Here is a 26,204-nt window from a genome sequence, read left to right on the forward strand (position 1 = left end):
TAGGGCTATGTGGCCCTGCTGCGTATGACTTTGTATTCAAACATACCTCCAGGTGTTCTTTCTTAACACCAGACGTGACATTTCATATTTTCACAGTGGGAGCTGATTTTCACAAAGCCGCCAAAAGAGTGTTCTAAAGGTTGAAAACTTAAAAAAATGTACATTCTTCTGAAGGCATCCTTTCCGAATCCCGTTGTAAATGCATAGGGTTGAGGTGTTAGGAACTAGCTCATAATGTATGGTTTAGTTTCATGAATATTAACAAAACAGATGAGAGGGACATATGGTCGATGGTCAGCCGAAAATGCATATATTGGAATACAATGTACAACATCAGGCCTCCACTGTCAACACATTACTGAGAATGACAGCGCTGTCGCCGACTTAGTAGGAATCAGTTTGTAAACATAAACATCCTGACTCTGACTGGTCTATTGCAGCTTATTTGATTGTGAGACTAAAACAATTCTAAAATCACTCAAAGCTCTTTCTTTATAGTTTGTGGGACCCTTTCTGGAGATCTTTGAATTTTCTTTTGTGGGGCTGGAGCAGGTCCTTCCCCACATGGTACCTCACCGGGGTGATGTGACCTTTTACTTGATTAGCTTTAAAACAAAGAAAGGTTTGAGTTGCCACACAGAGGTATTGTGTGTGTTCTCAACATATGTGACAATGCAATTCAAACTGGAGTACTTTAAATTGTGGCTCTGTGGTAGAAAAGGTCTTCTTCTACATGTCATTTTGGGTCAGTGTAATTTGATAGTGATCCTTTGGCAAGCTCAGTGCAAGCTCAGTGTGGATACATGTTCCAATCCATAAGATCATTTAAACAGTGCACTACAAGGGTTCAGCATCAAAGTGGCAGATCTCAATCACCTGCCAATAATCAATGCACAAACACAAAATGATGTACACATGTTTCACTCGTACAGTAGAGAAAGACAAATGACTTTAGGAAGGCTGGATTGCCTTCAAGTCTATCTTCCTATGGGCTTTTCCTGAATCACGTGCCACTGTGCTTCAGGCAAACGCTACGGATGGAGACAGACAGATTTCCCTGGTGGTGAATATATGTTATGGTAAAATCCTCAAATACTTTCTGGTGAGTTCAAATATTGGGAAATGTTCCAGAATGTCTTGGAGATCACTTGACTTGTGGGGTTTCAGACATTCTGCAGTCATTAACTGGAAACTGCTGTGATTGTGAGGTGATTCAGACAAGGCACTGGTCACAACTACTGGGCCACCTGGATCTTTCCAGGTCTTTAGTCATTTAATAGAATACATCTTGCAGAGCTTTCAATGATCAGACTATTGGACCAGGTAGTTGAGAAAACTCAGAACTACGGTTGAGAGGTATATTCAATGCCATTCCCCCAAAGGCTGATTTGTAGAGGTCAGTTCTTTGGATAAACTACTCAAGAGGAAAAGGGCAATGGTGTTTAACTGACTGGTGTTAATTTTCAGTGGGGAGACCTCGAGGTAGCATGAAGATTATTCTATTTTGACCACAACAGCAAAGAATCAGTGGGCTCATGATGTCCATACCCAGTCAGGAAAATGGAACTCCAATAATTTGCAAGGGGTTGAGGGGAGCTTGTCATTGGTCAGACCATGCCATATCCTCTAGCGGAAGCTACACAGTTTTTACCTCGTAAGAAGCATCATGACGTGTACCCCATCCATGAGAATTATACCCCCTTGTTGCCTCTGGATGTGTTGTACTCTCTTCCACTACTCAGCTCAGATTATTGGTTATAAAACGCAAAATGTTTTCTGACTAAAAATTGCTTTGGGCACACTTATATGCATAAATGCTTGTGAATGTCCTTTGGATCTGTTATCGAATCTGTCACTCACCCCAACAAGTATGTTTTAAGGTAATATCCAATTGTATTTGGAGGTTATGCTCTGCCTCGCAGGACTACATATATGCCTCTACCATTTGAGCCCCTTTATGTAGGACTGCTTGTTAGGGAGAATTCTCTGTTTAGGCTGAATTTCCTAACCTAGTGAGTCCCCCAGCAGCTTTGCTGGATTTCTGGAGTTTGTTTTTTTCCATCCTGCCAAGAGTGAGACTCTTTTTCTCCCACTTTTGGACATGCATGTGTGTAATTCCTTTGAATGTCAATGTGTTCTATGGGCTATGGGGTCTTTTACTCCATAGGGCCTCATATGTTTTGCTATGTGTGTTACACTGCACCCTCCATGCCGTAGCACTGGGGCGTCCTAGCGGACCTCCATCATAGACTCCATACCCGGGGACTGACTACTGTCTCCCCGGGCATGTAAAGTCACCATTGGCTTTACTAGACCTAAATTTACTAACAGAACTAGTTTTTTTTTTTTTTTTTTTTTGCAATTTCTAGTTACAAACTTTTATTACAACTTTCTTCCTCAATCGCTTCACCCCTGCAATTACGTTGACGTCTGGAATTTGCCAGCTCCTTGGTTCATGATTTCATAATTTGCTCCAGAAAGTTTATAACTGCACAAGTCAAGTGAACTGAGGTCCCGCTTAAAATTTTCAGCCACAGTTCTTCCATACAATCGGTTTGAGGGGCGAACTTAAGTAGATGGAGAGACCTTGTGTCCTTCAGTGAGTGACAATCAGTCAGAAGATGTTTTAGGGATTCTGAGTGATTTCCACAGAACCTACATGAGGGGTCTTTTACGTTGTCGATGTGTCGGAGAAAGCACATTTGTCTGGTTTTGTGGAGGTTTGTTCTTAGACGCAGAAAGCCATCTCTGTGATGGCGAGACGGGAATGTGCTCAGATATTTTGGTAAGCAGTCTAATTTATTCGGAATCATGCTCAGATCTATTGCAGTCTTTAATTCATTGAGTTTTTCCATGTTGTCAATCCAGAGATGACGTCTCAATTTTTATTTTGCGTTTTGGGGTCGTTCTATCAACATCTCCATGTTGATGTGTGCAGCTTGCATAATTGATTTTACTTTTTCGGCCCATACTTCTTGTAAGGTGTTTGAATTTAAGTTATTTTGTGAGTTGAACAGTTTAAATGCTGGCTCGACCTTCTCCAACGACATCTTTCGTAGTAAAGTCATTGATTTCCAAATGACAGCTCCGTACATTGGTTCGAGTCCCAACTCATGGCGAATTACTGATACTGACAGGTATTTAGGTAGTCTTAACACGCGACGCCAGAATAAGCCCTCAAGTTTTGGCCAGATCCTGAGGTCGATGTTCCAGCCTGTCTCTGCACCAAACGTCAAGGATGGTATCACCTTTTGTTGGTAGAAGGTTCGTACTGGAATCAGGGAGAATTTTCCAAATTGTGAATGTATCTTTGCACCTTGTAGGGACAAGGTTTTTATTCTTTTTTCAAGTTCGGACACCCAGCTCCATTCTCTTATAGACATAGAGAATGGAATACCCAAGTATCGAATTGAGGTCACTTCCTCAATCGTGACATTGTTTATAATCCACTTGAATTTCTTGTTTTTCTGGCTCTCACCATAACCTAATTTCAAAATTTTTGTTTTATCAACATTAATTTTTAGGTTGTGATCCATCATATAGCTGTTCAATGCATTTAGTAGCCTCTGTAGCCCTATTTGCATTTTGTCAACTAGGACAAAGTCGTCGGCGTAAATCAGGTAGCTTACAGGAGTGCCGTTGAGTTTGGGAGGAAAGCAGTGGGTATTTGTTAATGCGTCTGACACATCTGCAATGTATAATTTGAAGAGTTCCGCTGCTAGAGGGCAGCCTTGCTTCACTCCTTTTTTCGTTGGAATAGCTTCAGAAAGTACACCATCTTTGTTCAACCTTATTTTGACTGATGTTGATTCATGTAAGGCTTTTATGGGATTTAATATGTTTGGAGGACAGTTCCATTTTTTCAGTTTTCCCCAGAGTTTTTCTCGGTTGATTCCGTCGAAAGCTTGTTGCAGGTCTATAAATGCAAAAAACAGTATTCCCTTGCTCCTCAGGGCTTCCAACTTTAGTAGCTTAAGTATAGCAAGGTTATTTTCAGTGCCCACTCCCTTTGTAAAGCCAGTTTGACGTACATCGTTTAATCCCAAGCTGAGATCTTTTTTTGTAGAAACGAGGCAAAGACTTTCCCGATGGTATCCAGTAACGCAATAGGGCGATAATTGGCAGGTACATCTCTGTTGCCCTTTTTGTAGATCGGGACAATAATAGCCTCCAACCAGGATGACGGAATTGTCCTGGAGGAGGCTATTGTCACGAATAGATCGGCTATGAACTTTGCCCATTCTTGAGGATGTTGTTTAAGCATGATGTTCGATATTCCATCTGGGCCAGCTGCTCGGGAATTTTTTAACTTTGATATGGCGCCATGTATGGTCTTTGCGGTCTCTGCAATATCCCAGCGCACGTTTTCACCATTTTTTCCTTCCACCAACATAATGCTAGTGGATGAGAAGATGTTTCCAAAATGCGCTGCCCAGGCCGCCTCGGGTATACCGTTTGCCATGATTACAGCTTGATTTGGCTGATCCATATTTAAGATTTTCCAAATGTTTCTGGTGTTCTGAGATCTTATCAAGGACAACATCTCCTCGCCACGTTCTTGATCACGTTGGAGGGCAAAAGCTTTTGTCCAGTTTCGATATAATTGTTTTCGGTGTTTAATTTTTGCTACTTTGTTAACGCTACTTTCTGCTCTTAGTTCTTTCAAATCTTTCCTCAGTTTCTTCCTCTCGTTATTCTGAGATACACTCCATGTGTGTTTATGGTTGGACACTGACGTGTTCTTTCTTGGTTGGGTGCTGGCCACAGTTAGGAGAATTTCAGGATAATCAGTAAAGGTTGTTGATGCTTCATTTCTTAATTGAAAGTCGGCGGTGAGGTGTTGTATCTGTTTTGAGGACATCCGAATTCTGTTGCGGCTGGCGTTCACCTCTAAGTGGGTGCATGCCGTGCTGCTTAGACGCTTACAGTGGGGTTGCCAGTGCATTTTCAACGGGAAATGATCGCTGTTCTTCGTTGGCGTAATCTGCATATTGATGATTGTCGGCATCAGATTATTTGAGACCCAGATGTAATCCAGGGTTTTCTTTAGTCCCATGTTCGTCCACGTAATTTGCGGCGGAGTGTCACCCGGGACATTGCCGTTAAACATGGTACAATCTCTGGCTTCCATAGCCTCCTGCCATCTTGTTCTTTTAGAAGAGTCCTTGAGATCCTTATTGCAACGATGATTGAAGTCCAAGTGGTTTCCATTGAACCAAGATGTATTTAAGTCACCACACACAATTATCCACAGATTGTAAAGGTTTCTTAAATTTGTGTCGATTATTGTTGTTATTGAGTGAATAAAAACCCCAGCCGAGATCTTTGCAGGGTTCCAATATACGTTAACTAGCAAAAGATGTTGAGGTGAGCTGAGGTCTTTTCTAGATTCGCTGATTTTTCTTACGAGTAGAGTTGACTGTACATGGCCATTAGGGTTCGATGTGTCTGCCACTTCCCAACCTGTTCCTATTTTTATCAATGTCAGTAATCCTGAAGACGGTCGACCTCTCGCATTTTTGCTTGCAGGATTTAATAGTATGTGGAAGCCGTCTTTTACGGGAAGCTGTCGCATCCAGGTCTCTTGCAGGCATATTATAAAGTTGTCTTCGAGGTCCACTGGGAAGTTGTTATATAAGTGGCCGAATCCTCTGGTATTCCATGAAATCAGGGTGTTGACGGCCTCGGGTTCACCATTATCTAGTTAGTGTTTTTTCTTGTCGTATTGTGAGGTCCTGTTTTTCTTGGCAGGTGTCAAGTTTGAGTTCATATGCCTTCGAATCTGCTCACGCCGGTAACTCAGGATGTTTTTTTGTTCATGTTCCTCAGATAGGTTATCTCTGTACTGTTTGGCTGATTCCAGATATTCAAGGATTTCAAAGCCGAGCCGTAATATGTCTTCTCTTGCCCCCATCATAGATCTTCTAACTGCTTGTGAGTTGACATGTAGTAATACGCAATCGAGTCTTTCTTCGGAGTAGTATTCGACAATTTGGATGTCGTCAGATGAAATTGTCCTTAGAGAAGGGACTGAATGCAGAAGGCGCATAACATTGCCACGATTCAGATTTACATCAGAGTCGTCAGCCAACACGTTGGTCAATTTGATTTTCTTTGCTGTCATGACGCGGTGTTGCTCAACAGAGGTGCGTTTTTTTCTTGTGTCCCTGAATTTATGATTCTGAGCGATTGTACGCTTTGGATTTAGAACTGTGACTAGCTTTTCCTCACTGATGTTTTGGTTAAGATGTTTTCCCCTGATTAATTTACTATCAGACTTTCTTACATCTGGTGTGCATTTCTCACTTAGTTTTGTTGGCAAACGTGCTTGATTTTCTTTTATTTTCCAAGGATTGTTATGTGGTTGAATGTGATGCTCAAGGGGGGTCTTATCAATGTTCGACATGTTGACGTCGTGGATATGGCCGCCGTCCACACTCACGTCGTGTGAGTAAGTGGACAGGTTACAAAGTTCCTCAAGGTCATTTATGGTTGAGTCGCTGCCAGGATCCGAGACGACCCTCCTTCGCTTGTGTGGATTTGGTTTTATTGGCTTAGTCACATGGTTTTGCACATTTTTCTTCAGGAATGGATGGTTGGCTGTTTTTTCTTCTTCTTTTTTTTTTGCAGTTTTCTCTGTTAGAGACCGGGGTCTGGAATAGAGATTGACTCTTTAACAGATTTCCTGATGTGTTGTCACGGACGAAGATTTTAGATTTTGGAGGCGTTGTTAAATTTCTAATGAATTTCTTTGAAATTGGAAGTTGTTTTGGTACCGTTGTAAATCTTGTCTTTTCTTTCTTTTTGTTGTGTGGATCACTACTTGGAGGTCCTCCTGGTTTTCTATTTTGTGTGGAGCTAGGCGTCTTTCCAGTTTGGAGGTTTTTTGCTCCCCCGTGGAAAATACCAAAAGAAGCCTTTAGATTTGAGCAGCTAGGAGCTGCTGGGGGGAGATCCCAGATACTAGGAGGGACTTTGCCTTTTAGATTTGGATGTGCTTCGCTTTCATTTGGCAGTTGAGAGCCCTCCGCTGAGCAGGATTGAGGTTTCGTGGGAGTGTCAGATTTGGAGCTTATTTCTTTCGCTTTTAATACCTGCTTTAGTGAATTTACTTCAGTTTTTGCTTGAGGATAAGTAACACCTTGCACGTTCACCTGGACTATTTTCCCAGGGAATGTTATTGGCAGTACAGCTGTGTCACCCGAGTTTGTGTGTTGACAGATTCCATTTTCCGAATTAAACAATTTTGATGGGGTTGGACTTGTGTGCAGAAGAGATTTTTGCATGAATGTCGACAGGTCATCCATTTGAGTCTTTGCTTCATTTGAATTTTTTTCGATCAGTAGGACTATTTTTCTGAGGCCATCTTCCATCTCCAATTGATCTTTTGTTCGTTGTTCCAACTGCAGGTTAAAGTTATGTTCCAGCAGAGATACTTTTTCTGTCAGGTGACCAATGATTGCACCATTATTGTGAAGTGTTTCATTCATGCTTTCGTATAACTTTATGAAGGGTATTAAAGCCTGAGATGTCGCTGCCAGCACGTTGTTATGTATTTGTATTGCTGCAGCGACCGAAAGATTAGATTTTGCTTCGGAAATTGAGTCCATTGGGTTAGGCAGTTTTGGCTTGTGGTTACCGTTATATTCGGAGTCGTCCGCTTGAAATGGTAGACGTTGTTTCTCTCGACCTGCATCAACGGATACAAGTTTGTGGGCGTGCAAGGGGGTCGAGCACTTTGGTGCGTTGTCACCACCTTTGTTTGTCGCAAACTTTGGTCTAAGCATAGTCTCTCCCACTTTCTCAACTCGATCATTTCTCAGCACATGGGGCCGAAGTGGACTAGCGACACCTCTCACCCGATTCGGTGAGATAACCAATGTATGTTCTTCCTTATCTCGAGGACTAGGTTTTTGTTGGTAGTTTGTTGTTCCTGATTCAACATTGGTAGGTGACTCCAAAACTAACCTTGTGCGATTGTTAGACCCATTTTCGTCTTTTCCTTCAGGGAAGCTTTCTGACAGTTTTGCTTTCATTAAATCGAAATCGGCTTGTAGCCTTTGTGTAAGTCGAGCCTCCCGACCAGACAAATCAGTTACAGTGTTTAATGGTCTTGTAGAGGGAGTAAAATGTATGGAATTTGCTGGCGTGTTCTTTTTATTGCTGTGAGCTGGTTTATAACTGTTTTCTGTACTTAATTTAGACGGTATATTGTTTGTCAGTTGATTGATCAGGGGGTGACTGTTCTGAGACAATCTGCGGGAAGTTGTAATGGCAGCAGAATGAGCCCCATCCTTGTTGCGAAAATGAAATCGTAGCATTTTGGGGTTTTGTTGGGTGTGTGAAGGATCCGAGTTTAAGAGCTCGGCATCTGACACCTCAAAGGGAGAGTAAAATAGCTCTTCTCCGTCTTCATTACTCTCTTCAGGTGTACAGCGCGGATGTAGTATCTTGCATGCAGCGTCGAAATGTGTTTTGCATGTGTGTTCCACGCAATCGATATTTGAAACAGGAGCAAGTTCTGTGTTCAGGAGCGTGGGTTCAGGTAAGTTTACAGTTTTCTCAAGGAGACCCGCTTTTGGTTGGTCTCGTTGGACATCTGAACAACCAGTTCGTTCACAGCTTGCCACCTCTCTGGCGTGAGGTTGTTCCAATACGTCTCGCACGTTTTCCTGGGAGACAGAGGCTGAGATAGCCTCATCCATTGATGCAGCAGGTGAAGAGCGACTCTCCACGGGGCACAGTCCGTTTTGTGCAATGTCAATGGCCGATGTTGAGGGAGAGAGTGCTGATGCTGGTGGAGGCACAATGATGGGGAGTTCAAGGGAAGCATTTGGGAAGAGGGATGGGGCCAATTGAAGTTCCTGGTTAGAGCTCAAGATGCTAATCACATTTCCCACTAGATTTTCTCCTGGGTTGTTGAACTTATTTTTACCCCCGAGAACGGCTGTCGGGGGAATGGAGTCTGAATCAACCGACATCTGGTTCGAGGGGGAGTCACACCCAGTTTCGCTCAAGGACTGTTTTGTTTTGAGACGAGTTAATGAACGGGTATCCATGGGCAAGGGTCTTCCTGGTAGCTGGCTGCCTGCCGCTGACTGCGACTCAGCACAATTACCTTGTATGTTCTACTCGTGTACTAGGGTGTATTGGTTTTGCAAGATATCTGTGTATTTGCTGGGTTTTCTGGAGGGATCAAAGAGAGTTTTGTCTCCACAGACTCCTTCCAGCACCACCAGCGCCTAACAGCCGCACAACAGCCGATGTGCTTTACTCCCTCGGGCTTAACGCCGCAAGGGCGGTAGCCTCGATCTTATGAAGGCGGCCTGTGTCACGTGATAGGTCACGTGCACCGCTGTAGCCCCGCCTCCTCCAGGAAGCGCAGGAAAGCCGACAGGAGCTTCGTTCCTGCTCGCAATGTCGGGTAAGTGAAGAAGAAGTTTCCACAACGAAGTTAGCAGCTTCAGAATGCCGGAAAACACAGCGCTCGGCTGGCAGCCTCGATCTTATGAAGGCGGCCTGTGTCACGTGATAGGTCACGTGCACCGCTGTAGCCCCGCCTCCTCCAGGAAGCGCAGGAAAGCCGACAGGAGCTTCGTTCCTGCTCGCAATGTCGGGTAAGTGAAGAAGAAGTTTCCACAACGAAGTTAGCAGCTTCAGAATGCCGGAAAACACAGCGCTCGGCTGGCAGCCTCGATCTTATGAAGGCGGCCTGTGTCACGTGATAGGTCACGTGCACTGCTGTAGCCCCGCCTCCTCCAGGAAGCGCAGGAAAGCCGACAGGAGCTTCGTTCCTGCTCGCAATGTCGGGTAAGTGAAGAAGAAGTTTCCACAACGAAGTTAGCAGCTTCAGAATGCCGGAAAACACAGCGCTCGGCTGGCAGCCTCGATCTTATGAAGGCGGCCTGTGTCACGTGATAGGTCACGTGCACCGCTGTAGCCCCGCCTCCTCCAGGAAGCGCAGGAAAGCCGACAGGAGCTTCGTTCCTGCTCGCAATGTCGGGTGAGTGAAGAAGAAGTTTCCACAACGAAGTTAGCAGCTTCAGAATGCCGGAAAACACCAGAACTAGTACAAACCATCCTATTGTGGACGTACTAGTAGGGGTAATTCGATTACTCCTGGGTCTGTTATTCGAGGGGGCACTGTCCCGTCCCCCCTCATCGAGTTTTGGCTGGTGGCAGTGGAAACTACTTGTTATGTTCGACCCCGAATATACCCCTATGGGATTCTTCCCATTGTTGGAGATTGATACTTTTCCTCGTTAATCTCTAACATACCACCGGTTTACTTATCTTAAATAAGTCTATCGGATGGTATTTTCTGCCAGAACTCGGTTTTTAAAATGGCGTCTGTGTTCGTCTCTGTGACTCCTAAACCAAAGGTTGAGCCCTTTGTTCCATTTTTGGCGGGCTTCTGTACAGAGACCCTCCAAAGTGGTGCCATTCTGTCTGGTTTACCACAGGGTTGTGGGAGGGGGTTTAGGCACCCTGGACTGAGTTGCCTTGCCAACTCCAGTCGCACTCTGGTGTGATTGGCCTAAGTGGTGAGCCACCCTGCTCACCACTTAGCGTGTTTTGATTGACAGCTAGGCTGAATGAATGGGGGTTTTCTGCATAAAAGCAGGGCTTTTGGGACTGGATCTTCAGAAGTCGCCACAGGACCTAAGAATCCGATGAGGGTAAAGCTGAGCTGACCTGCAACGACGACACCTCCGGTGGAGCCCTGCGGAACCGACTCACCACTTCCCGAAGACAGAGGAGATCTCCCTGCCGGAGAGTCTCTTCCCCTGACTGGTGGGAACAACCAATCCCCTTTGCTTTTTCTTCGCTCCAGGATGCAGTGGTCGAATTGCCCGTGCAGAGCACCTCGGCAACCGGATAGCCACTACCCCTGTACCGCGACCAAAAGGTGGTGCCTTGTGACGGAGCACTCCGTGGCTGGTCTCTTCCCTGGTGGTGCACCGGACTTCACTTTTCTTCGACGACGAGATCATCTCTACTCTTGGCAAAGACCCGATGTGCATCCACCACCAGGAACAACTGCCCCCGCGGAGCTGTCTCTCCGCAAACAAGGTACCGTGTCCGTCTGGCTTCCCTTTCTGCCGGATCGAGTGAGGTGTCTTAATCCTCGCCTTTCCATTGGGTCGCCTCCAAGCTTTCTTTAACGTGTTGTTCTGAACTGGTCCAATCTTTCCATAACAATTTTGCGATAAAGACTCGAAGCGCATTTCCACTGAGACACTTTTTGGGACATATCGCCTTGCCTCTCTCCGAGTGGGCCTGGCCTCTGAACTTTGTGATCTGCAGTAGACCCTGCCTTACTTGCCTTGCATTTGTCCGAAAAGTATTGGTACCGAGTTGACTTCATAACCTGCCTTATTTTTCTCTCCTCTCCTAACGAATACTAGAGTACCATCTAGGTTAAAGCATACACCTCTGTCTGCAAATAAGTGATGCCGGTGAACCTAGACTTGTCAAACTATTGTTAGGGGGATTGATCTTTTTCTTCGTATAGTAATTGTGATTGAAGTTGTTTGCCGTATTAGTGCCAGAGTGTTTTCCATAGATGTGTTGTTATAAATAAATACCTTTATATCTTTACAACAAAGCCTTGTTCCGTGTTTGCTTGTTCTACTGTGTAGATTGCCCTATATTGTATACTCCACATACTGCCTAACTTTTCTTGAGGGAAGTCTGACTGCTCAGCCACAGCTACCAAGTGAATCTGTGTGGTACAGACTGCTACCAAGTGGGTTTACTGCCAAACACCTGTAGTCCTAAATCTTTTGCAGTGGTCCGAGAGGGAACTGCACAGGTTTCCGCCTAACACTGCTCGTGTCACAAACCATACTATTGCCTACAATAGACACTGAGTACTGTTTTATTTTAGCATCATCACGCACATTACTCCCCTCATCTGCATAAGGACTTCTGTTCCCAACATGCACTGCCTTGAGGATCCGCCACACCGCCCCCGTGTGGACGCACACACCCGTAGCTCGGGATGGCACCACTTCGAGGGTTTATGCTGGCAACTGATCATAGCCCCCCCCTGTAGTCAGCACACACGTGACTTTCTCACGTGTCACATTCACACCCCCTCTGGGATTGGCTGAGTAGCCAAGGGGCGTGTCTGCCATTCCAGTAATTTGTGCTGTTTCACCGCACGCAGCCATTTCCAGCGCTGCTGTGAACACAGCAAGAACTCCAGGAATTATAAGCCGGTAAGCCTCACCTCCGCCCACTTTAGAGCCTCATGTTATTTTAACATTGCAGGACCTCTGTATTTCAACAAAAGCCTGCTATTTTTGTGGACGCACCAATGATCCTTCACGGAGCTCGCCACACCGTCCACTTCTCCCCATGGCAACGGTCCTGACACCTTGTTAATCTGCCACCGGGATACATTCCCAATAGTCACCATTGCATGGCACAGCGACGTTGTCCTTCCACGCAGCACCATCCAACTGTCTAACACAAAGGTATCTCCTCCATGCACAAGTGCCAGTTTAGACTGTAGCTCGCACTTATTTCCTGGATACACTGAGAGGTCCACCTTGTGGATACCTCTCCATTTGGCATAACAGATTGCTCCTACCGCCTGGTTAGACCACCAGGTCCACCTTCAGGACATCTTGGATTCACGCGCCCAGTACTTCCTCCAATAGTCTCTAGGCACTAGTAGTGTCCACTGCAGCACCATGTAGCCACATAGCTCCACGGCCGTGTTCAGAGACACCTCCACCTTCTCGTTCTCTTTCCTACCATAGCACAATTTTTATATGATTGGAGACATGCCACCACTTCCGATATGTCTCTTTTACCACAATGCCCTGACAGGGAACTTTCTTCCCTCCCATAGATCTATGGCTAATTATAAGCCCAGTGCCGTCTGAGTCGGTTGACCCTGGCACGACAGATCTACACTCCACAGTGTATCCACTACACCACCAGCCCTAGGACTGCTCCTAGGCTGGCTGACAGCACAGCAATACCGCCTGACTCCGGCTGGACGGTAAGCTGTGCTCTTCCATACACCAAATGGTGTATTTTACAGGCACCAATCAACCGTTATTAGATAACTTCTAAGTCAATACTTACCTAGTGAGATCCTCACAGTTCTCCTCGACCCCACAGATAACACCCACAGACAGACCGACCCAACAAGTCTTTCCTGATGAAGGCCACCACAACCACCAGTTTCTACCAAGCCTTTGTGGCTGAAACACTACAGTGGCGATCACTTGTGACAACTGTGAAAATACCCTTTGTTGTATGTTTCTATATAGTGTTGTGTACACTGTTTCTGTTTAAAACACACCCAGACAGAATAGCAGCCTTGGGCAGCACTCACTTGAATTATCTGCTATACCAATCTCATACTCAGAGGTGCTTGTTATTAGGGAACTCTTCTTTCATATCCTTGGCGAGGGCACACAGTTGCACTTCCTTTTGTTTTGTATTGAAATCTGTCCGTTGTTGTTTTCGTGCTTAGCGAAAGCAGTGTTATAATTAAAGAAACTGTTTTTTGAGATTGAAATAAATATGTCCAAAAGCTTTTGAAATGTTTGAGGATCTTGCATCCTGATTACTTTTTGTTATTAATATATGTACCCTCCTGGGCAGTTTATGTGAGCTAAGTCATGATTGGTGGGTCTGGTGCACAACATCCTTTAGGATGGGGAAGCGCCTGCGTGGGTCCACCCACGCATCTGATAATTAAGATGAAGAAGAAGGACCCCGCCAGGTGCCCTGCATTTTTTTTTTTCTTTTTTTTCTCCACATACTAAAAGCTCACAAAAAGACAACGTCAATGTGCATTAGTACTGTGACCTAGTGTTGTATTGTACCTACCCTGTGTTTTGAAAATATTGCTTTGCAATCCCGCACAATACCAAACTGTAAATACAATTAAAACATATATAATACAAAAACATTTCCTGGGCCTTGCCATGCATTCACACTTGAGGAAAAATGATTTAGATTTTTAACAAAGCTTTGAAATACAGCATTTGATTTGTAATGTTATGCATAATACCTTCCTATGTAAGCCACACACAAAAAGAGTTTTACGCTAATGTAATAGAGACAATGATTGGAAGGCATCAGACATCAAACACTATTTTGCCGAAACGTCACAGTCTGAAACTGAACTTTTGCACATTTGCACCAGGACGAAAAATGCCTGAGAGCAACTACCGATTCTTTCAGTAATGTTTTGTATGAGTGTTTTTTTTTTTGTTCCTACACAAATACTGTACAAATAAGCAATGTGTATATGCAAAGTTGGTGTGATGTGGATTCAAATGTAATACTGAGATCATTAAAAATAATGAACTTTTTTGGATGAATAGTACAGAGTGGACGTGGTACTTCAGTTCGATTTTCTTTGTAGAAAGTTTAGACAAAACATACATTCAAAATACATCAAAACTATGTCATATTACTTAAATACTTTTAGCCATAAAACAACATCATCATTTACACACATCCTTCTACTTCTCTGTACTATACAACATGCATGTCAAAACGTAATAGTATTGCACACACATTTCTGGTCAAAATATGTGTTTCTTTGTAGCTTCTTCACTAAATTCATCATCCAGCATGATCATGTATTAGACTATACTGATGTGAGCAACAACTGGTTTCCTTTCCCACATACTGAGGCGAAATTACCTCCACACCATCTGTTCCTTGCAATTATTACTACACTTTAAATGATAGATATTTGTTCCAACTACTCAGCTGTGATAAGGCAACCCACTGTCTGTCGCGGCATGCTGTGTCATCAAAAGCCAATACTCAATTAAACAACATAGAAAAAAAACATTCGAAGGTCGCACAGAACAATTTTATGATGGTTAATTTCAAATATGCTTTATTGTAAAACTTACATGAATCAAGTAAATCCAATCGTGAGGGTAACTTTAGTGCAAAATATTGAAAAAAATAATTGTTCTTAGTTTGCGGCTATTGATATTTCATACATTATGTTCCGTGCATACAAAGTGTCAGATCATGCCGCAGCAGACATTTGGAGTCTGTGCAATTATCAACTGCTTGAAGACAAATCACATTTCATTCATGAAACTGTAATTTCTGTTAATTTGCCATGTTTGGAATTCCCCATGGTCATTCATCAGAACATGTATACAACTGAATACATGTACAGTATGCGCATTTTGAAAACTAAAGGAGCTAGCCATTGGTTTGGTCCAAATGCACCACCTATGTAATTTAGTGAATATTTCTTACATTACAAGACCCATGAGCTGAAATATAGAAGGCCACTATGAATAAACTTGTAGCTTTGCAGGAACTGAGGACGCCTGTCTCCCCTGATCAGCATCACTGTTTCATTCTATGAGAGCAACAAAAGAAAATGTAGAAGTCAAGGTGCAAGAACAGCCATATACCATGAATGACAGAGATTCACGTTGTGGACTTTTGGTTATTTAGTGTTGATGCTTTGTGCCTATAAAAGGTTTGAAGTGGGTAAAGTGAACAAAAGGCTCCCACCAATCCCCTCTCAACCCTGGCCTAGAGGATCACGGCCCAGACACCCGCCACGAGAGGAGTTTGCCCATCTCCCAGACGACCAAATACCCTGGTACAAGAACATACGGATGTGCCCACCCGCCTGCCCACCAGCCTGCCCTGCACATGCCGACACCTGCGGCATGGATGGACTCGACTGAATCATCCAGCACCAAATCAACACATCGTTAGAGATGCCATGACGACCTAGCCAACGGTCAGCACACTCGTGCAAACATACACACTGGACACTCCCACACCAATCCACACGAAGAACATACTCAGTGCTACGACGTAGGCGACGGACACACCCACGGACGTGCATCTTTATTATTTTCCACATAGGCTTTTCAAAATGCAGAAACGCAAGACGCATAATGAACTCATCTAAAAAGGCTTGCTCACGCTTCTTCTAAACCCTTGTACCATAATGAGAAATATAACGAAGACACGATACTGGGGATAGAGCAATATGATACCATAACCTAAAGCGCTCTGTATCAAACGGTTCCACCTATGCACCAGGCCCAAGTAGGCCACAAGCAAAAGCTTCCATGAACATTGAATGAGCAAGAGTTTGGTTGCTGACCCTGCAGAATGAGCCCAGCGAAAGCAGACAGTCAAGGGCACAACGTTGCAAACTCTCATACCGCAAGCCAACGCCAAGTCGCACCTGCAAGATAAGCCAGGCACACAGTGAGAAATGCAATATTAATTGTGCAGAATTCTGCCTCAACCACGGTCCCACCTCACGTGACCAAGCCGAACCTGATAGGGTGCCAAGCCCAGGAAGAAGAAGGCGTCTGGATCCCCCGTCTCAAGACACAAGCAGATACAATTAAGCGACTCAATGGACATCTGCGGCGGTGGGAGTAGTCGACCTTCCTGCTTATGAATAAATTCTCACATAATGTTGCAAATGACAGGTGCACCACGAGCTGGGAACAGCGATGGTCCGAGACTAGGGGGCTCGCGGGAGAACCAATCAGAGCATGAGGCCCTTATCACTGACGCCATTAACATTAACCAATCCTCAGGGGTCTTCATGTAACAATTTTTATGTATGAAACTGAAGGGACAACCCAAGTATACCACCTGACTGACCCTTAACCAATAACAACGTTCTCTATACGTATGCTATACTAACCCTACCACTCAGGGAACCAATCCAGAGTGGCGATAGGTTTTTTGCTAACTTTCTCAGGTGACGCAAGTAGCACATCATACTAAGGTAAAAAGGGCCTGCGAGCCCCACGATGTTGAGAGAGTGTCAGGACGGACGCGTACGATCCTTGACCCATCCCTGCCGTTTTGTTTAATAAACAGCAGAATCACCTTGCTTCTTGCGTGTGTCTCATACTCTATCTCTTTTGGGATGTACGGGAGGAGTTGGGGCCTCCCTGCCCGGAGGTCCGCGGACGGCCCAGCCGACCCCGGGAGAATTCCCCCCCGACAGGTTTGTTTATGTGTTGAGTGTATTTGTATAGTAGTTGTGCTCATTAATAATACATACAACAAAAATATTCTTCCAAGAATGCCCCTTGCATCAAGAAATTCAGATACTGCTAAATGAGAAAATACAATCTAAAAAAAAACATTGTGTTAGATATGAGCATACTGTACTTGATTGCAGCATTTGTCCACAGTGTTCTTTTTGATTGCCAAAAATCTAATTTCAACTACACATCTCACTATTATGGCCCCAGTTTATTGATACTGATACATACCTGTGAGCTGCTCTTTTCATCACTAAGGGCCCAATTCATCAAATTATCTGCTGTAAAATCAGGAGTTTGTGGGCCATACTGCCTGCGAAATCCCATCTGTCAATTCATGGAATCAACTGTGTGGCTCATTGCTGTGCTTTGCGGTGACTTCATGCAGGCTTGGCACGTCACTGCGGAGGCTGAGTGCCTTTCGCATGAAACTACGCAGAGCGTGGGCGTGGCTTGCACAGAGGGCAGGGTAGGGGGCAGAACACGGAAAATGAGGAAGTACAAGGCAAAATGTGGGTGTTAAGAGGGACGGCCCACAGGCAGTCCATCGCACGCCCACCATTGAGTGGAACGATACACATTCATGGACCCAAGCATGCAACCTCTCATCGGGGAAATGCCCATGCAAAGTCCTCATACTATCCTCCACTCGAAGGCAGGCGTACATACACTTGTGCATAGGATTCACTGAGGTGGGATCGGGTGTCGGGTTCAAGGGTGCGTGTATGCAGCCATGGTACTGATCTGATTTAGGGGTGTGCGTACACAGTGCAGTGTGGTTCAGGAACGCTTTACAGGGGTTCTTACAGAGATTTTCAGAGTTTCACCTGACTTATGATAAATCATCCACTGGTTGTCAGGGTGCCAGTAAAGGTAATGGGGGACCCCAGTGCAGGGTCCCCAAGATGCAGGCCTGCTTGTGGGGGACACCAAACACTGTTTGAAGGGTGCATGTATTTGCGACCAAGGGGAGCATGCAAAGATAGCTGTTCTGGCTGTTTGCGCTTTGCCTGGGGGCATGTTGGGGGTGTCTGACTGTGACTTACCTATATGGTACTTTGAGCAAACAATTCCATGAATATGCAGAGCATGCAGAATTAATTCTGCATGCAGGCTCACACAGTGTTGTTCTCGGTGTGCAGCCTTTGCGGGATCAATGCACACTTTTACATGAATCTGGCCTTCAGTGATTTTGTTATTTTTAACAGGAGATGAATCACCTGCATCTGCATGTCCTTGGCACAACATTGTTGCACCGTTCTGGTCACATTGGTAGGCATACCAATAGTATGCCAAGGAAATCCTCATTCACCTGAGGCCACGCAATATCATTTACATTCTCCAAAAGCATTGGCACTGCTATCAATTTGTTTTTGTCCTCGGTGCTGCATTAAGCAAACCATTTAATCTAAAGGTGCTTTTATACAGTTATAACCATGGCACGCCACTGAAGTTGATGACTATATAGAACATCGCAATATACTTGAACCACTGAGCCAGGCAGAGCATCCTTAGGAAACAATAACTGGTGGAGTTTTCAACTGTTCTAGACAGTGTACTAAGAGACACAGCATTAAGCCTTATCAGTTTTCTGGTGTCAGCATCTATTTAAATTCCTGTAAAATCATCTGGTCTGCCCAATCCCTGTTTATTTTTTATTTTTTATTTTGTTCAATAACCTGATAGACCAATTTGACTGCCAATCCTCACAGAGCATATTCCGATTGTATTCTCAAATGTAATGGCATTTTCCAAGTTTCACTGTAAAACTGTACTGGTCAGTGGCAACACATGTACCCCCAACGCTTGCCTGCAACCTCTCCTATGTGAGCCATTACTGTGGTGGATGAACATGCCATTGATAGCTACTTACAACACTCTCCTTAGGAGGTGGCAGATATTCTGTTCAAACAAAAATCAGGCAGGGCAAGGAAATGAAAGGAAAGGATAGGATAGGATTCAGAATTCTAAAGCATGTTGCGATGATAAGTCATGTCACTATTGCACCAGCTTTGCCCATGTCAGCAACCTTTCATTCTCATTCCTGCAAACAATATATCATTCTTGAACCACCATTGACTTTTTTGGCCAGACCAAAACTAACCCTAATGAATGTGGAATAATGTATGTATTCATATACTTATGTTTGTAAGAAAGCCTGATTTAATTCACCATCTGGCATAAATAAGAAATTAAAGGAATCAAGCATGATGTTTATGCCAAATAAGTTGTAGAACCACACAACATAAAAACGCTTTTTGATTATTACAGAGCTCCCACACTCAGACCAAATACAAATATACACATCTATGTTTTATTCACACATTTTAACACATGATAAATCATATATTTTCATAAAAGAAAATAGAGAACATACTGACCTAACTAAAATTCAAGAGTGAAAATAAAGATCCAGATCCCCAAACCTAAGTTCCACCTTACCTTTTATAAATTACTTTCTTTTTTTTTTTATTAAAAAAACATGTTTTTATTTGGTTTAGTTGAAAATATCAACTTTTCAAATGTATCAATCAACTTTCAATAATTCATTCTCATAACAATTAACAACTTTTGCATCATATCACATTAAAAAATGCATTGCTTATTACACAAAACAATTCAAGATAAAATTCAAATCAACTCATAGTAATTGCAACCCATCTAAAGATCTCTAACCCTATTATACAGTCTTATCATTAGTCAAATATTATACTTCTAGATTTGATCGAAACCATGCCATTACATTTGATACTGTGACAAAAGCCACCACTCACACCCAAAAGTATCCAATGAGTTTTCACTCTTGCTCCTGCATGAGCGTTGCATCCAAAAAATTAACTATTGCCACTCTCACTGCCAGCTTCGTGTTAGCAAATAGCTTTTGATAAATTTGTGATCTTTTGACTCGACAGTAGGAGGCAAAAAGAGCCTTAAAATACAGATTGCGTTTCTCCACCAGGGACGGGCAATCTACAATCAGGTGCTGCAAGGATTCCTTCACATCGATGTTTCTACAAAAGCGACAATAGTTTTGTGTAGAAGGAATTTGCTTATGTCTTGCTAGCACCTCCTTGGTCGGCCAAAGATTAAATCAAAACCTCATGTATTGAGATCGAATGAACGGCGAAGGGCAGGCATCTAGATAATGTGCAGACTCTCGATAGCGTTTGGAGCCGAACAATGCTGGATCAAAGTTCTTATATGAGCAGCATTTTGCCTGATTTAGACACCAATCATGTTGAAAGATTTTAATCTTTGCTCGCCTAAGATTGTGCATAATCATCTCAAAAGTAACTGCGGTCTCAGAGAGGGCTTTGAGAACATACTGACGCCATTGTGATGGAAATGGGTCATTGGAAGCAAGTAAGTAGTGAGCCATTATGCTCAATATATTTTCTGCTGATATTCCCACCAGGCAATTCTTCCAAAGTGGGCACATGTGCCAGACAACCTGTGAGCGTAAGGATAAAAAGCCCAATTCAAACCGAATCATCGGTAAGGGTACCAACCTTGGCAATTTCAAAACCCTTTTCCAGAAACGTGACTCCAAAGTATCCCAGTCTGCATGATCATTTGTAGCCCGTGTCTCTGCACCATATAATAAAAGGTGTTATTTTTTGCTGATAGAAGGAGATAACATGTGTATATGAAAATTTGCCATACTTCTGGGCTACAGTGTGTGCCTGTAATGTAAGTGTACGCAATTTGTTATCTAAATCTGCTATGAAAGTATCTTGGGAGGCCTTTGTAACAAACCATAGACCCAAGTATTTGTACTGTAAAACAACGAACAATTGTGCATTCTGTAAAGTCCAATTATATGGGACAAATTTAGTATTGCGTTGTGAGTTACAGATAAGAATCTGTGTTTTTTCAGTATTAATAGTCAGATGGTTTTTTGAAGCATAGCTTTTTAGTTTTAATAGTAGGTTTTGGAGACCACACGGTGACTGAGACAACAGGACTAAATCGTCTGCGTAAAGTAGCCATGTGATTTTTGGATCGCCCAATTTTGGCACATCTCCTATAGTATCTATCAGAGTTTCCCCTATGTCCAAAATAAATAGATTGAACAGGGTGGATGCCAAAATACATCCCTGTTTAAGCCCTCTCATAGAAGAAAAGATTTCAGACAGTCGTCCTTGATTAGATAATCTCTTTTGCATCGTGGTGTCAGTATGCAGATGCATAATTACTGCAAGTAAAGAAGGCGGACAATTAAATTGTTCAATTTGTGATACAAAAGAAGGCGATCTTTGGAATCAAAGGCAACCTTAAGATCTATAAATGCTAGATACAAAGGGTGCTTAAGCTGTGCGTATTTAGCTTTCAACATGTTTAGTGTAATGATGTTCGGGGCCGTTCCTACTGTGGAGAAAAAAACAGCCTGAAAAGGATCACTGAGCTTATACTTTAAGGTTCATGCATTCAGCTCTTTAAGAATAATTCTACTATAGATTTTTCCAGGGGCATCTAATAAAGCTATGGGCCTATAGCTCTCTGGTATACTCCTATCACCCTTTTTAAATATGGGCACAATTTTAGAGTGCTTCCAAGAGTTAGGTATTCTTTGAGTGTAATTGATAGCTGTGAAGATGTTATATAGAATAGTTGCCCACATCTCCGGATGTTGCTTGAACATGTGGTTGGTTAACCCATCTGGACCAGGCGCTCTCGAGCCACTTATCTTGGCTGTATGAAAACTAACATCATCTAGCTGAAAGTTTAAATGAAACGAGCTGGCTGAGGCCCCTGATTCTAAGCTAGAATTACCCTTAACCAAAGAGTATAGATGACGAAAGTGTTTGATCCATACCGCTTCAGAAACGCCATTTGTTTGAGCTATTGTTTGCGCCCCCTGTGTGGAATGATTCAGAATTGCTCATATGTTGGCTGTGTTTTTTGTTGCAATTGAATTTAGCATTAAGGCACCATCGCTTTGATAAAGAGATGCTTTTTGGCTATGTAACCAGTTCTTATAATTAGTACGTAGACTTATGAGCATACTTGATCTTTGTTCTGCAGGGTCATTTAGAACTTGTCGCCTCTGCTGTTTATATTGCACTCTTCTCAATTTTACTTTATGATTGTAGTAATGAAGCTTTGGTTTCGAGCCCAGGTTACCATGTGCTCGAGGTTGAAACATTTACATCATATCACTATACACCACATCATCTGATCTTCCTGTGGCTCGATCTTTGTCAAATTCATAACTGAGAAGTGATCCAAAAGCTCTTACAGAGGGTTCCGACCATCACAGCCTATTTTGTTGGTAAATTAGGCTTATCCTGGGTACCATCTACCCACCTCATTACAAGAATGTCATGATCACTTTCTGAGGTTTCTACAAGACAAAAGTCCATAAAACTTGTGATCATAGCATTATTGACATAAATATAATCCATGATATTAGTAGAGTTGCCTCGCCGCCACGTGAGATGGGGCGGAGAATGAGACACATATGAACCATTAACAACATGTACAATTCTTGACTCCACTAGACTTTTCCACATAGACAACCTCACTTTATCAGACTTTCCGTCATCCACCAAGCATTGCAGGTTCAAATCACCAGCCAAAATAACACAAGTAACGGATGTATCTAACATTACCACATTAACCAAATCGTTCAAATCATTGATAAACTTCGTATTTGAAATCCCTACCAGATTCCAATAGAGATTAAATATAGCAATACCAAGGACAGAGATATTTATTCTTACAAGTTGAATGAACAGATTCAGTGTCACCCAAGGTTCCATTTTCAGACCCATGCCCCTTCTGACTGCTGTTAATAAGCCAGAAGAAGGTCTGCCTTGAGTAGTTTTAATCGCAGGATTCAATTGTATCTCATAGTCATCCCATATTGGGGGGGGGGCTACCAACCATGTCTCTTGTAACAACACTATAGGATATTTACATTGTTGATTAGCAGATGACACAATCCCCTTGTACTGCAGCTTGCTAGGGATAATTCCTGATGGTTTTGCACCACATCTAGTTATCTGGAATGAGTTTCATATTGAGAGCACTGGCCAACACTAGCAATTTGGGAGTTATTGTTCTTACAGTCTACAATTGATCTTTGAACCAATTTATTTTTTGATACAAATATGTTGCGTGATAGTGCAGCAGTTTCTGTCAGGACCTCAAAACCCAATCTAAACAGCTGATTTTTTGCAGCCCATATAGTATTCTGTATCACTCGCAAGTGAAGCCATACTTTAACTACATTGAAGGTGGGTTTTTTGATAAACTCCATCAACTTGATATCAGAAGAGGCTACATCTTCCAGAATGGGGACATCAGAAATAATTCCCAAGATTGCTCTCAGACTTAGCTCATAATGCGTGTTTGGCAAAGCTCTACAGGACAAAATCAGGGAGTTTGATGCTGGTCGACTTTCTCTTAATTTAAAATGGCAAACCTCTTTTTTATTACTGTCATTTTCCATGTGAGCCGGCACTGGCATTTGCCTGGGGATTTTATTACAGCTAATGGCATTATCAATCAATTTAAGTTGCAGGGTAAGTGCAGATAGGACTGTATTGTCTACATTTCTTGAGATGTTTGTAGGAGCATACTTTTCTGGCTGCAGCGGGATTTCAAAATGCACTTTTTTTGAGTGGCTGGCTACCCAGGTTACTTCCCTGAGTTTCACTCACATCTATCCTTGGGATAGTCAGAGAGGGGCCACCCCCCACCCCCATGCGCCCCTTCTGGTACTTCTAGCATCTGTTTGTCACTCCTTTGTACAGGACGCTGTTGATCGCTGTGTTGCAAATGATTTGTATGGCAGGGACCCAAGATGACTGGATGCGGCATTCCCGCCATATACACATCAACAGCTTTCCTTATCTCCTGGCGATGATCGGCTGAAGCCTGAACCCAATCTGGACTTTCAATGTGTTACACTGGTGCAGTTTTTTGAAAAATGTTTGGTCTAACAGGCAGAGTAGTCTTATTTATAGTTTTGCCTTTAGTTTTACTTGTCTCACTTTCGTCAGCCAATTCAATTAGTTTGTCCAAAGGGGCATACGACAGTTCCCTTGAGTTCGAGGAAAAATCAGAAGATGCTGCTTTCATCTGATTTAGGAGTTGATATTTTTTGGATACTGCACTTGAGGCTAAAAACAGATTTTTTGATTTTGGAGGTAACTTTATGAATATAAAAAATTGTTTGGCGGCCAAGGAAGAATTTAAATTTTTTTACAGGTTTTTGGTTTTTGGTCAGTTTATTCTGCACCCCTCTCTTTAAATAATCTTTAATACCAGGACCATTCTGCGCTAACTGCCCCACAGTGAAAATGGTGTACGCTCCTTTTTTTGTTCCTGCTATTACTGGTTGTTCTATTTGAGCATCTGTCCCCTCCTCTGCAACTTCCCTTATGACTTTACCAAAACATGGAAGTAGGCAGGGACCCTGATTTGTCTTATCCATACTATTTCTTTCACCATTCTCGTCCATGGTTATAGTTTCCTGTACTTTTGGGAACTCATTTGACACTGTTTGGGAGGCAACTGTAGCAGACAATTTCTGTGTATCTGGTTGTTTATAAGAATCGTAACCATTGCTCGTTCTATCATGTTACAAAGTGTCTGCTGAAAGTCTTTTGCCACACCAGCATTTTTTTCCCATTGCTTAGACTGTAAAGCTATTTTCGCATCAAGGGTGCCAAAAAGGTTAGTTAGTGATTGAAGAGCCATATTCATTGCATTTAGAGTAATCTCTAAGAGTATGGGAATTCGCCTCTTGTGTGCCTTGTTTAGATAAATTGTCAACACTCTTTAGTCTTCTCGGGGTGGGGACAATAAAAGAGGTTGATAAGTTTGAATAAGGATGGCAAATAGGACCGGTGAACAGATAGATTTTCAGCCATCATATTTACTGAGAAACAGGAGCTATTAAGATCTAAATCAATCACCGGCAGATCATTGGACGGCACTGCTGTCTGAAACAGAAATATTTCCAGCAGTGTCCATTCTGTTAACATAATCTGACATAGGCACAGCATTTTCACAACCATTTTGTGGCAATATAACGCCCTTGTCACAAGACTTTCCCAAAGTATGTTCCTCCTCCCCTACATCCACCTTTTTACTCCAAGCCTGATGTATCTTAACCTCCTGATCAGTCTCACACATGGGGAACCACCTCCCAACGCAGAGGTACAAGATGCAGCGTTCGTGTCCACATCAGTTTCATTCAGACCTTGTCTGTCCTTATAGAATGTTCGGATTTATTAGTGTTTCTTTCAATCGTATCTGCTTTTTTTATAAGCTTAGAGACCTTTGGCACCGGACGCTCACTAGGCGTGGAGCACAAAGGAGTAGCAGAGTGTTTACGAGTAATCACCGTTGTAGTGGTATGTCTATTGTTCTGCTCAATGGTTTCATACGGCAACGGCATGCCAGTTATTAGTGAAAATGCCACATCAAAGCAAATTTGAATCCACCCTTGCCCTGAGAAAGAGTGAAGGGTTACCCAGGCAACAAATAAGTGATGGCACTGCTAGCACTGCTTGAAATTGCCCCGTTGCCCCAACGCCGCAACCAGCACGGCAAAGCGGCAAAGCAGTACTTCATGGTATTTCACTAGGTGCTTAAGCACGTGTCAACAAAAGGGGGCGGGGCTTCAAAGATTGCAAAAGCGCCCCTCTATGAATAAGAACAGAGAATATACATGTTAGCACTTAAAAGATTAAAGGCAGGCACATAATCTGGGGGGCCAGATGTAAGGTCCAAATACTGTTGAATCTCCAAGCGGTCAAATGAACAAATCCACAAAACGAACTTGAGAAGTAACACCAGCAGTAGTCCCGGCACAAGTGGTACTTCACGGTACTTCGCTAGGTGCACGCGTATGCTCGTATATAAGCACGTGTCAAAAAAAGGGGGGGGGGCTTCAAAGATTGCAAAAGCACGCCTCGTTGAATCTCCAAGCGGCCAAATGAACAAATCCATGAAACGAAGTTGAGAAGTAACACCAGCACAAGCGGTACTTCACGTACTTTACTTTCTTCATGTCACAGAAATAGACATAGTAAAACCAGTTAAGAAACAGAGGTACATGCAACGTGATCAAAGAGCAAGTCTCAATATTGGATTTGTTCTTAGACAAACTTTACCATGCATCTCTTAAATCAAGTATAGTATCCAATGTTCTCA

This window comes from Ambystoma mexicanum, chromosome 7q (assembly GCF_040938575.1).
Source record: "Ambystoma mexicanum isolate Mex_15411 chromosome 7q, UKY_AmexF1_1, whole genome shotgun sequence".
Taxonomy (NCBI): Eukaryota; Metazoa; Chordata; class Amphibia; order Caudata; family Ambystomatidae; genus Ambystoma; species Ambystoma mexicanum.